This window comes from Myotis daubentonii, chromosome 14, assembly GCF_963259705.1.
Source record: "Myotis daubentonii chromosome 14, mMyoDau2.1, whole genome shotgun sequence".
Taxonomy (NCBI): Eukaryota; Metazoa; Chordata; class Mammalia; order Chiroptera; family Vespertilionidae; genus Myotis; species Myotis daubentonii.
This window is the reverse complement of record NC_081853.1, coordinates 40,551,653-40,564,341: the sequence shown is the minus strand read 5'-3', so window position 1 is coordinate 40,564,341 and position 12,689 is coordinate 40,551,653. Positions and strand designations below refer to the sequence as shown.

The 12,689-nt window shown below is 40.3% G+C and overlaps 1 non-coding gene across 1 annotated transcript; it reads right to left on the bottom strand.

The window, feature by feature from the left end:
* Nucleotides 1–1,281: 1,281 nt before the first annotated feature.
* On the bottom strand, nt 1,282–1,481 carry LOC132215964 (U2 spliceosomal RNA). Its single transcript, XR_009448655.1, has one exon. It is a non-coding gene; the product is annotated as a U2 spliceosomal RNA (small nuclear RNA).
* Nucleotides 1,482–12,689: the final 11,208 nt, after the last annotated feature.

Below are 12,689 nucleotides of genomic sequence, written 5' to 3'. Positions count from 1 at the left end.
AGTGTGTGAAAATTTGTTTACATAGATTACTTTATGGCTTTATGAAGGGTTGTGGAGATAACTGTAGTCTGAGTTTCTAAACTTTATTGGAGAGGGAGAATGTTAAGATGCTAGTACAGCTAACACATAAAGAAGGGTGGGAAAATGTCATCACTGTGCTAGGAGTCAGAGACCAGGGCCAGACACAGTCCTGGCTTTGTCATCAACACACTGGGGGATGCTGGACACATAGGAAACTTTGTGGCACTAAACTTCTCCATCTATAGCATCAGGCCATTAGATTTCATAGTCTGGGATGTCTCATCTGACCCTAAATGGTATATAATTTGGTAGATTACATTGAAATAGCAAATGCAAGTTAATGAAGCCAATAGGAAATTTTAATCAGAAAGCATTCTAAATTGGAATTTTTAAAGAGAAAGGTAAGGTAATGTTTAGATTTAATAATAGAAGACATCATGGAGGAGATATCATAGTATTATTAACTTATTTATCTTCAAGAATCTTTATAATCATAAAGTGTTGGCTCTGTAATGGATACTTTATATTTTCTGAGCAAAAGTCAAGTCTGCTCATAGCACTGATGGTTTGACACATCTTTACTTACACTGATGGCTATAGATAGATGTTGCTAGGGATCAAATGGTAAAAGGGCAAATCATCTAATCTCACATTCTGAACATTTTACAGAGGCTAAAGAGAGAATCTGATAAATAAATTCCGCAATGAATATCATAGGTGAGGAGGAAAATATCTAGAATGTTTCTATATTAATTTATCAGTATGGTGTTGTTAGCATTGAAATTATTTTAAGATATTTAACACCAGACATGGCAAATAGGCTTTTCAACAGATTCTAGTTATTCTGTCTGTAATAGCTTAGTGTTATGACTGAGAGATGGGCTTTGGAGTGAGTTTGTCTTGACCAAAATTATAGTTCTAGCTAGAATTTGATAGCTTTGAAAAGTTACTTAAGTTTTCTGAATCTTAAGTTTACAGGTCTGCAAAATTAGGAGGGTGATAATGATATTTACATTGTAGTATTAAGAATACTGTGAGGTAGGATCATCTTTCTCCCTAAAGTTCTTCATTCTTTCCTCTACCACCGTACCATATAATGAGAGTTTAGAGCAAGATGCAATAAAGCTAGAAACTTGTTTTGCATAATGGTACCTCTTTTGCGTAGTGTATTCTGTTGACTCATTCCTAGGATCTAAAAAATACCTGGCATACAGTAGGTGCTAAAAAATCAATTAGTTGAACATATAAGTTAAACTTTGAAAAGGATCAGCATTAGCAAGGAAATGCTATTGCTACTGTTTTTTGGTTGTTTCACTTAGAAGATTTTAAAGAACCTACAATCTCCTCCAGGGTAGGACTTCAAATGCTTGAGTGTATCTCCTTCATCTAGTCACCTCGAGGAACCTGGAATCTCATAGCTTCTACTACACTTGATCTTAGCCAAAAGGCCGAGAAGCGATAGGAATCTCATAGCTTCTAGAAGCATCTGACTGTCTCCTTTCAGGATAGAGCTGATTGATATCTGGCTAGGATAACAAATAGGGGGAAAAGACCCAAGACGTTATCACCAGTAGAATGGATCTGCAGCAGTAGAATATCTCCAGATAAGCTGTTATATACTTATACAATGGAATATAAAACAACACAGATGAATTTTACAATCACAATGACAAGTGAAAGAAGCAATAGTATACAAACTGTAGACTGATTGCACTTATAAGAAGTTCATGAACAGGCAAAACTAATCTATCACGATTCAATCGACTAAAAGGGGGCATGAGAATGTTGGAAATATTCTATATTACATATGTAAAAATGTATTCCCCTTTATAGTTAATAAAATTCAATGAAAATGTTTTTAAAATCCCTGGTTATAGCCATAAAAAAGGACTGAGGAGGAGGTCTTGGGGAAAAAGAAGAGAGAGGTTGTGAAGGTTCATTTATAATAGACTTCAGCATGGACCCATTAGCTTTCGGCTCTGAGGGTAGGTGAGATAATCCAGCATGAAACTTCTCATTACGATTTCACCTACATATTCTCTATCATGGGCTCTTAACTCTAGTGCCCAAAGAAAACTCAGGAGATTCAACATTGCTCAAGAGTCGAGATTTTAGTGACAAAACCAAGTGTAGAACATGCTGAGCTCTGTAATTAAAAAACAACAAAACAACAACCCAGCATAAACAGTGATACAAGTTGCATGCGAAATTTAGCTGTGTGATAATAAAAAAACGATGAGGTCAACTGTCCTCTGAATTTTTTTTTTTTTAAAAAACAGGACGGCATACGTTTTTCATGCACAGTGGTCATAGAGGCTTTGATGACATAAACTAATCAAAAAGCTCTCACCACCTAACCCCCTTTATGTACAAATCCGTATTTCCCTCTCAGTTAAAGCGCTATGTCTTTCTCAAGTGTCATGTTCTCCTGAACTCTGTGGAGGGAAGGTCGTGGGAATAGGGTCAGCTGGCAGGAGACATGGCATTCTGAGGCGTGTGTAGCCATTTAATTAGGTAAATAACAGCCAGTGCCAATAGACTGCTGCTAGGATGATTTGCATTCTCCGTAAATAATGGGGCAGATATTTATCCTTTGTGGAAAGAGGTTAATTTCCTCCCTTCTGGCTCAAATTCCCTCTGAGTTTTCAGGATGCATAGACATAAATTTTGTGTGATTTGTTTTATTTTTAAAGATGTGAGGGAGTGTGTGTGTGGCTGAAAAGCCAGTTTCGAATGTGAAGTCCTCTCTTCTCCTACTCATGAAGCCTGCATTTCCATGAGCGTTCGTGGCTGGCATTTTGAAGAGCATTATGCAGTTCTTTATTGAAGACTCAAGGTTGTCTTAAAGAGTTGGCTTGAAAAGCACAGCTTGTTTTCTTATTTCAACAGGACAAAATAGCTCATCTAGTTTGCAATCTGCAGCCATCCAGAATTGGGTAGCATTGCAGTAAGGGGTGGTTTAGTTTCTGTCTTTTATAGTTCTTGTGGATTTCCTCATTGGTTGCCCTGTTTTATCTGACCATTCTTCACTTGATCTTAGCCAAAAGGCCGAGAAGCGATATCTGACCATTCTTAAGTATAAGCCATGTTCCTCCTACCCGCTGTCCAGATTTCTGCATCCTGTGCTTACAAGTGGAACTATATTATTAAGAATTAGCTAGTTCTTCTGGCTTTAGATGTCCCAAGTGGGTATCTCATAGGTGATTACAAACGGGCCACCATATCAAAAACAAATATGTGTTTGCCACTGTGAGGTCCAGTGAGATAGTAAAGCCAAAGTGGGGAAGAATGTGTTATGGTTTTAAGAGATAGCTCCAGATTCTTTGATCTTCCTTCAATCAAGAAGTTCAGTGTGTCTCTTCACCCAGAATCTTGGCTGATCAATCATTGCTTTGACCACTAGAGTATGGCAGAAATGATGTTATGTGGCCTTTGAGATTAGCTCACAAAAGGCCACGTACTTTCATGGAACATTTTGTCCCAGGTGTTTCCTCATGGGATGCGGTCTCTTGGAACCCAGTTGCCAGGCTTCATGGAGAAACCACGTGTGTGCTTTAGTCAGTAGTCCTGCTATGTCCAGATTTTGAGTCATTCAAGTCAGGCCTGTGAGGAAGAAGTCTCAAGATAATCCCAGTGCCCAACTGTCTGAAACAACCCCATCCCTTCCATTGCTGTCCCAGCACAGGATCCAGACATTGTGAGCAAAGGTGAGCCATTCTCATAGCTGCCCTGTCTGAGTTTCTGGCTCTCAGAATCATGAGATGTGAAAAAATGACAACTGCCTTACACCCCTCCGTTTAGGATGGTTTGTTATGCAGCAATGGATCACTGGAGTAGAATGCCTTGCTCTCCTTTTGGATTTTGTGCTTCTCTTTGTTGGACGGGGTCCTGAGAAGTGCTTGTTTATGCCTCTGGGCTCATTCAGACTCAGACCTGCCCTTTCATCCTACAGCTCAGGTTTCATTACTGGACAAAGCCTTTAGTTATTGGTTTCCTTCTTCAATCATATGAAAGCCGAGAAGCCTTCCCACATGCAGATGCCCATTAGACCTGTCCTACTTCTCCAGACTTCTTTCTCCTAACATTCTTCAGCACTCTCCTGTGCCCACAAGCCTCTGGTGGGTACAGTCCATCAATTTTCCAAATGAAGCCAGACAATTATTAGTCCTAGTTATCCTCAATCTATTGATGACCTGCTGACTTTCATTTAAATTAAAACAAAGGGCTGATGTTTATTGATTAGAGATGAAATGAATAGGCAACAGGGAGGGGACTAAATATTTCCGTTGTGATATACACCTGTTACCCAAATACCTGATGCCATCCACACCCTCTCCACCAAAGACCTCACCAGTTTGTAGGTGAGGCCTTGGGAGAAAAATATCCTTGGGAGAAAACAATCCTTTGCTTTCTCTTCTTATATTCAATTTTAAAATGGGTTGAAGCAAGGGAAATTGAATGTTTCTTATCTTGGCAATCCCGCTTGGAAGTAATATCAATAGCCTAACCTAGAAAAAAAGGAGAAATAAAACATTTCAAAGATTTCCAGTGAATACAAAGAAGTGTGGATAACACTAATCATCTTTCTTATGACATCACCCCAGTCATCACAGTTCTGTGGATAATGGAGCAGTGTAGTTGGAGGGTTGACATCTGAGTTTTAAATCATATTCATGTTGGCCTGAAAATTGAATCACAAGTATCTGAGGAAGATGGAGCATTAGGAATTTCAGCCTACTTTCTTCAATCATGAATAAATAAGCTGAGGTTCAGGATTTTAAAAAAATCTCTAACATTAATAAAAGTCTGTAAGACTGAAGTATAAGTTGTGTAAAATAACACTGTGGTGGAAAAGTTGGACTTCTGTGTAGGATATCAAGACATTTTGGTAAATGAATAAATTTAAAAGTATCTAAAAGATATAAATCAGATGTTCAGGTTCCAATTTCTCCATGTAGTACTATAATTTTAGAATCTTATTCCTGCATCTTCTAATACGCAACTCAGAGAATTGTAGTAAGAATTAATTGGGCCCTAACTGGTTTGGCTCAGTGGATAGAGCATCGGCCTACGGAATGAAGGGTCACAGGTTCGATTCCGATCAAGGGCATGTACCTTGGTTGCAGGCACATCCCCAGTGGGGGGTGTGCAGGAGGAAACTGACGATGTTTCTAGCTCTCTATCCCTCTCTCTTCCTCTCTGTGAAAATCAATAAAGTATACATTAAAAAAAAAGAGAATTAATTGGGATATTGAGGCAGAGCCTGGAACTCAGCAAACTTTCTATCCACTCTCATACATTTATAACAACCCTTGAAGTTTGGTGGGTTATGTATCTGGTTCTAGCCAATGAAATGTGAAGGTATTGTGTGCCACTTCTGGAACAAAGCATTAGAAAGTTGAAATGGTTTACTCATCTCTTTCTTTCCCTGCTGTGATAGCTGAGAAGGTAGCATATTTCTGATAGCATAGCTACAAGATGATAGCGCTTCAGTCAGCCTGGGTTCCTGCGTGACTGGGTGGAACAGAGCTTCAGCTATTATAATTAGACTAGAGGCGCAGTGCATGAAATTTGTGCACAGGAAGGGTCCCTAGACCTGGCCTGTGATCAGGGCCGATCAGGTTCCCCGCCTCCCTGCCTCCTCCTTCCCTTGTTCCCTCAGCACGCCACCGCTGCCGCTGGTTGCCTGCCATGTTCAGCGCTGCCCCCTGGTGGTCAGCGCATGTCATAGTGAGTGGTCAATCTCCTGGTCTCTTGGTCAAACTCCCAAACACTTTGCATGTTAGCCTTTTATATAGATAGGTGGCATTAATGAGAAATAAACTTTTGTAATGTCAAGCCACTGAGGATTTGGATGGCTTGTTACTGCAGCATAAGCTTAGGCCAGTGGTCGGCAAACTCATTAGTCAACAGAGCCAAATATCAACAGTACTTCTTCAAAATAGACTCGCCCAGGCCGAAAACTGACTTATGCGCATGGGCCACAAAGTTTCAATCGCACTGTGCATGCGCCTGCACATGGTATTTTGTGGAAGAGCCACACTCAAGGGGCCAAAGAGTCACATGTAGCCTGTGAGCCGCAGTTTGCCTACCACAGGCTTAGGCTATTGTAAATAATGTAGGTATTATAGAAAGGGTGCTATTATAATAAAAACATAAAATATTTAGTATTGGCTTAATGGTTCGGCAAAAGACAATAAGAATAGGGATCTTAGAGGCCAGCAGAATGGCAATCCATATTATGTCATGGCAGAATGTTTGGCAGTGCTCTCATTTGCCATAGGTGGAAAAGCAGATAATATTTTAATGAACGTATAGTTCAACGGGAAAGGCTAGAAAGTAAAATATTTTCTGAAAATATGCTTCACAAAGACCAATGGGTGAAGATGTCAGTCCATGAAATTTTGGGGAATCAACTAGAAAGAAGTCTACTAAATTTTTAGAATATTAAAAAAGAAAGAAAGAAAAGAAACCACAAGCCTTGGTCAGTGTATGTACTTGAGCAACTGTATACCTTGCTGATCTCTATTAGATGTGAAATGTATACAAGAGATGAACTTTTCTGTGTTAAGCCATTGAGATTGGGAATTATTTTTTTTTGCTTCAGTGGAAGCCTTATCTATAGTGACTAATACTGTATAACACAGCTTCAGTACATTGCTTAGTAGCATAGAATGAGCATTCAATAAGTGTTATTCTATACCTCATTATTGTTTCTTCTTGTTTTTGCCATACTTGTTAAAAGTGTGTGATTGTGGTAGATGGAGTTTACATCAGTCTGATGGAGAAAGAGGATAATGCTGTGGTCGTCAGAGTAAAGAGTAATATTAACTTTGATTAACACAAGGCTTGTAAATTGAAATATAAGTAAGAGAAAGAGAGGCAGTGTAAATAAATGAGGTGAGCTGGAAATTGGGAGAACATGAGCCCTGTGCTAATAAAGGGTGTAGTCTCTCTAGCTCCAGCTAATACAGATCTAGTTTTTTTTCAAGAGAGGCTATAAAATAAAAGTTTTACATGAATTTTCCAAAAGTTTAAAGTGTTGGTAGTTAACTTAAATATTTAGAAAATACTAGGTGGGCCGGGCACCTAGTGCCTAAGAACTGTAGGCTGGCCCTAGGAACTGTAATGTCTGATAGCCAACAATGCCCCTGAGAGAAAATTCCATTTCATTCAATAGATATAATTTGCAGAATCATAAATGTTCAAGGTTATTGTTGCTTGGGTTCACCTTCTACCCACCTGAAGCTTATATTCCCATTGCAACATCTCTGCCAAATTGTCTTCCAGCTAAGGCCTGAGTACCTCTGGAAGTAGGTGGCTCACTTCTTTATGAGGTGTAGCCCATTGCATCTTTGGTATCCTCAAATTGTTAGGAAGTTCCTTGTATATTTGAGGTGAACTCTGCCTTTATATAGTTCCTCCTGAACTTTGCTCCACCCCCACCCCCCCTTCCTTCCCTGTGGCTTTCCTGTGGGCTTATACTCTATAACCAGTTTTTTTGAAGCTGGTGATGACTACGTCTGATGACATGCAGTAGATATCTTATCGTTCTTATTCTTATTTTCCTCTGCTCACTGCTCCTTTTCCTCACCCCACTCCCATTCATCTTCTGGCAACGGCACCTTCCTTTGATTATTCTGTGTATAAGAGGCTCCAACATAATATCCTGTTCCCTGCTTCCTGCCCCTCCCTCAGCCCAACCAGGCTATAGAGGACCCAGAGCTGGCCAATCATAATACCCCATCACCAGGCCTTGGGAATTGGTGCAGTGATGAGTATGTACCCCACAATGGACAACATTGACTCTTTTAATGTAGGGCACTGGGAGAGAAAATACTCTGTCCTCTGGGGTCTTCAGGCCTATGACTGATGGTAAGCATTTCCTTCCACACCTAAACCGTGCTGCATGGAGCAAGCATGGAAAAAGTGAGGAGAACATTCAGAGGGTAGCCAAGCAGAAAACAGAGAGAGAGAGAAACAAAGAGAAAGTGAGAACAACTTGATTCTTCATGACCTCTTCATCATTGCATCCTTGCATTTCTTAGTTATGAAAAAAATTAGTTGCACTAGTTTGCGATAGAAGGATCCTGATTGATCTCCTAAACTGTGTTGGAGATCATGTTTACAACAGTCCACACATGATACTATAGTTTCACCTCCCCTTTGAATTTTTATATCTTTTTGTACATCATTGTTCAGAGCAATCAAAAAATATTTTAGTGAAGTTATCTGCAGTTACACGTGTCTTAATTTCAGATATCCAATAAGTTTAAGTTATAATGTATTTTAGATATGACACTCCTATTTTACCTGAGTATTTTTGTATTCTGTTTTTCGAAATTTTTGTTGCAACTATTTTTAAAATTTATTATGTAAACGATACACAGAATTGATTCCACTTTTTAGTGAGCTGTTGCTCTTTTGACAGTAACAGCAAAAAGATATGAGAGCAATGTTTGAAATGTTCCATATTTCATACGTCATAAAGCAGGCTGCATCATGAAATACTAATCCACATTCCCAATATTATAGTTACTTGCTTGCAAGCAACTGCAGGCACTTATACTTTTTTTTTTTTTTTTTTAGGTTACTCCCACCCTCACGAATTGTGACCAGGAACAGAATTCTGTAGCAGTTTGCCTTATTACTATTTCAAAGCAGGTCTTTGTGGTTAAGTACAATTTTCTCCAGCAATCACACATGCAGGGTAGTCCAATGGGCTGTGTCAGCCACCTGTAAGGAGTGTGACAGTCGTGGAAGTTTAATACATTTTTCCACCTTGAATAGTCACTGACTGTCATTCATGCTTTGAGGGCATTGTTAGGTTTCAAGCATGACCCATCACAATATTTCTGCCTGTCCAAGGGATGGTGCCATTACTATGGTTACCTTCTGGCTGAGTGGCCCCACACAGGTCTCAGCATTCTTCATTACACACCAGCCCGAGTGCTTCTTCTTGGAAATTCTGAACACACTGGAAATACGTTGGGAATAATAAGTACAGCGAGGGAAAGAGATACAGAAAATTAAGGCGGTGAAGGATTAACCTCACCCCCAGGTAAAACATCCCAGCTCTCCAGGCTGAGCGGGTTCGCTTCCTCCCTTTGGCTCACATGCGCATGGAATGTCTCATGGCACGAAAGCTTTCCATACATCAAAATGGGTTGAAAATGGGATTTTTTTGGAGTGATGTTCCTTCTGAGAGCAATTTTCCAAAGCTGTAATTCTTATTAAGTTAGGGATACAGCAGTTAGAAAATCCCTAATGCCCAACTGCTTGGGGTTCTCTCCAACTCAAGCTGTCAGTCACCAACTCTGTGTGGTGATGAATGAAGAGAAAGATTATTTTTTATTCACATCTTACATATGTCCTATTTCATTTTTTTAATGCTGAGGATGGAACAATGTTACGATTTATTTCCTTTTGTTGCTGCGAATTTATTAAAGCTATTCTATTATTTGATGAAATTACTTTTGAGGGGAAGCAAATACCTACTACTATATCTTACTCTAATTTTTACCAGATGTTGGCAAGAATGTTATAAAAAAACAACCGTATTCATTGAGAATGTAACCATAGTATACCATAAACCATGTCATACACACATATAAGGCTGTTTGTAATAGCTGATAATAAACATTTTTTCAAATGCACTGCTTAAATTTCAAGCCCACATTTTTGGCTTTGTACTTTTTATTAACAAAGGTATTTTAAAAAAAAAAAGATTGCTCATCACTAGTCACTATGAAAACTGGCATTGCCAAAGACCTTGCAAGCAGACAGCCACAAGGAGGAGCTCAAGCATCAAATTAAAAATTAACACAAACCATTAAGTGTGGCGCGTACTGCTTCTGGCAGTGCATCCGGCAATACTTATTCTCATAAGGAGGCGGGGTGATTTGTGGGCCTTCTGCCCAAATTAATATCACGCTGGGGCATTTATGTGGCTAGGCGGGCATGTATCAGAATAGTTAAATCCATGTGATAATTTAGACATAATCTATTCACCCGTCATGGATGTTTAAAAAAAAAATGCAGATGAGATCATGCCACTCCCTGGCTTGACGTCTCCCAATGGCTTCTTTTCACTTTGAGAATTAACTGCCCAGTCTTTACCACGGTCCGGCCCTCGAAGCCCTGCCCGGTCTGGTTCCCATGACCCTTTCTGACTTTAACTCACGCCTTTCCCCCCACAGACTTGCAGAGTAGCCACACTGACCTGGCAGGTTCTCCTTTTCTGCCGTAGGGACTTCACACTTCTGGTTTCCTCTGTTCTCGCAGAACTTTGCATGCCTGCCTCCTCATCCTTTGGAATTTGGCTTCAAAGTCACCTTCTAGAGCTTTGTTTCCTGACACCTACTGAGTGAAGATTAGCCGGCCCGCCCTCCTCCCATGATTTTCCATCCTCATTCTTTCTTAGCATTCATCACAAGCTGTAATTCTTCGAGTTATTTATGGATTTCCCATTTATTCCTTGGCTTCTCTATTTGAATGAATATTAGAGAAGGAACTTCGTCTACTTGATCACTGTGATATCCACAGTGCTATAGCACAATTTCTGGCACGAAGTATGTGTACAATAAACATCTGTTGAATGAATGCATTTTTATAATTGGAACTTGTGGAACGTGATTGGGTCCAGAGTGGCTCTGAAATAATGGCTGTGGAAACAGTTTTTAAAAATTAGCCTCCCACCTCAGTGACCTTTGCTCGTAGTTGGTAGGGCTACTTGCTGACTCACCAACAAACAGTACACATGCTGTTCCCACGGTCCCCAAGGAGAGGCAGCAGATACCACACATTGAAATCTAAAGAGCCACCTGGGTGGATTCCTAGCAGCATTGCTGGATGAACACAATTAAATTTAAGCAAAATATGCTGCCGTCTTTCACTGCGATCTGTGTTATTTCACTTGTGAGGATGTGAGCTTGTTTCTGAAGAACAGTGTCTTCCGCCCGTGAATGGGAACTCAACATCTGTGTGTGTCACCAGGGGCATGGTTTGGGAGGTGCTGAAAGGACTGGCTCTCCATGACCCCTGTGTTAGACGCAGGAGGGTAGTGGGCTTGTTTGGAGCTGTCCTTCCGTATAGAAGCCTTTGAGAAGGCCCTGGTGTCTTCCTGCCTCCAGGGCCCATCTTTGAGTACAAGCAAGCAGGCCCCTTGGAGATGGCATCTCATATTTATGGGAGCACTCACAGAAAATGTCTGCCTTTCCTCAAACCATATCCTAAAACTCATTAAGCTTGAGTGTCTGATGAGTTTGTGATTTCACTAGGTTAATATATTTCACTTTCTATTTGGCTTTGGTAAATTGTCTCTAATTCTTTCAGAATTGACCAGTCATTATTCACCCTTTCTTATTTTCTCCTTCTTCCCAGGAAACATTTTCAAAGTAGTACATTTATTCACCAAAAAAATAAACACTTGCTTTCTGGAAATGTACTTCTAGAAAACCCTCCCTAAGGAATATATAAGGTGTACAATGTGTTAGTTTGATACATTTGTGTATTGTGATTTCATTGCCATTGAAGCGATATTTATCATATATAATTATAGTACAATATTATTATTTATATTCATTATACTGTGCATTAGATCTCTGTGGCTGTCCTGTATCATGAGCTTTCCCTTCAAATGGGGAGAATTGGCCACTGGCAGCTCCAGGCTTCCACTTTACCAGCTTGGCAACCATAGAGGGTAGAGCGCGCCTCCTTCCCTTCATGCCAGCAAGTGTGCTGCAGCTAGCGCTGCCCTGGCTTGGGACACATGAGCTTCCTGAATGATCACAGAGGCCGGGGTGATGAGAGCTCTCACGTGGCTACCTAGCAGCAGGCTGTTCGGGACACTTGAAACCCATAGTCTGAAATTGGAGAAGAGTGATTTTTCAAAGGAAAATTGGAGGGATACAAGGAAATGGGAAGGGAAGTTAGGAAAGCTAAACAATAGTTGTCCACAACAGTATGCCTGAGCTGCTGGGAAGAATGTGAAAAAGCAATTATTTGTACTCATTTAATATTGTCTTGATCACCTGCAAGCCACTGAAAGGTGCAAAGTCAAAGACAAGGGCAAAAAACAGGGCTTAAAGATAGAAATATAATATATGACAGACAGGTATATGAAAAATTATAATCAGGGGAAAAATGATAAATGCCATGACCTAGGCATAAATCTAGAGCTTGTAAAAACCAACAAGGATAGTGAGCACCTCAGAAAATATAAGAGAAGAATTCCGGCATTCTTGGCTTCCATCCAGTAGAGACAAACCCTTCAACCTTCAGTGTGCACACGAGTCACCCGGGGATCTGGCTGAAATGCAGATTCCGATTCAGTAGGTCTGGGGAGGAGCCCAGGAGCTTGCATTTCTGATGAGCTCCTAGGTCAGCGGTTCTCAACCTGTGGGTCGAGACCCCTTTGGTGGTCGAACGACCCTTTCACAGGGGTCGCCTAAGACCATCCTGCATATCAGATATTTACATGACGATTCATAACAGTAGCAACATTACAGTTATGGAGTAGCAACGAAAATAATTTTATGGTTGGGTCACAACATGAGGAACTGTATTTAAAGGGCCAGAAGGTTGAGAACCACGGTGACCTAGGTGTTTCTGATGCTGCTGTTCAGTGACCTTACACTGAGTAGCAAAGCAATAGAGGGTTAGGTCAC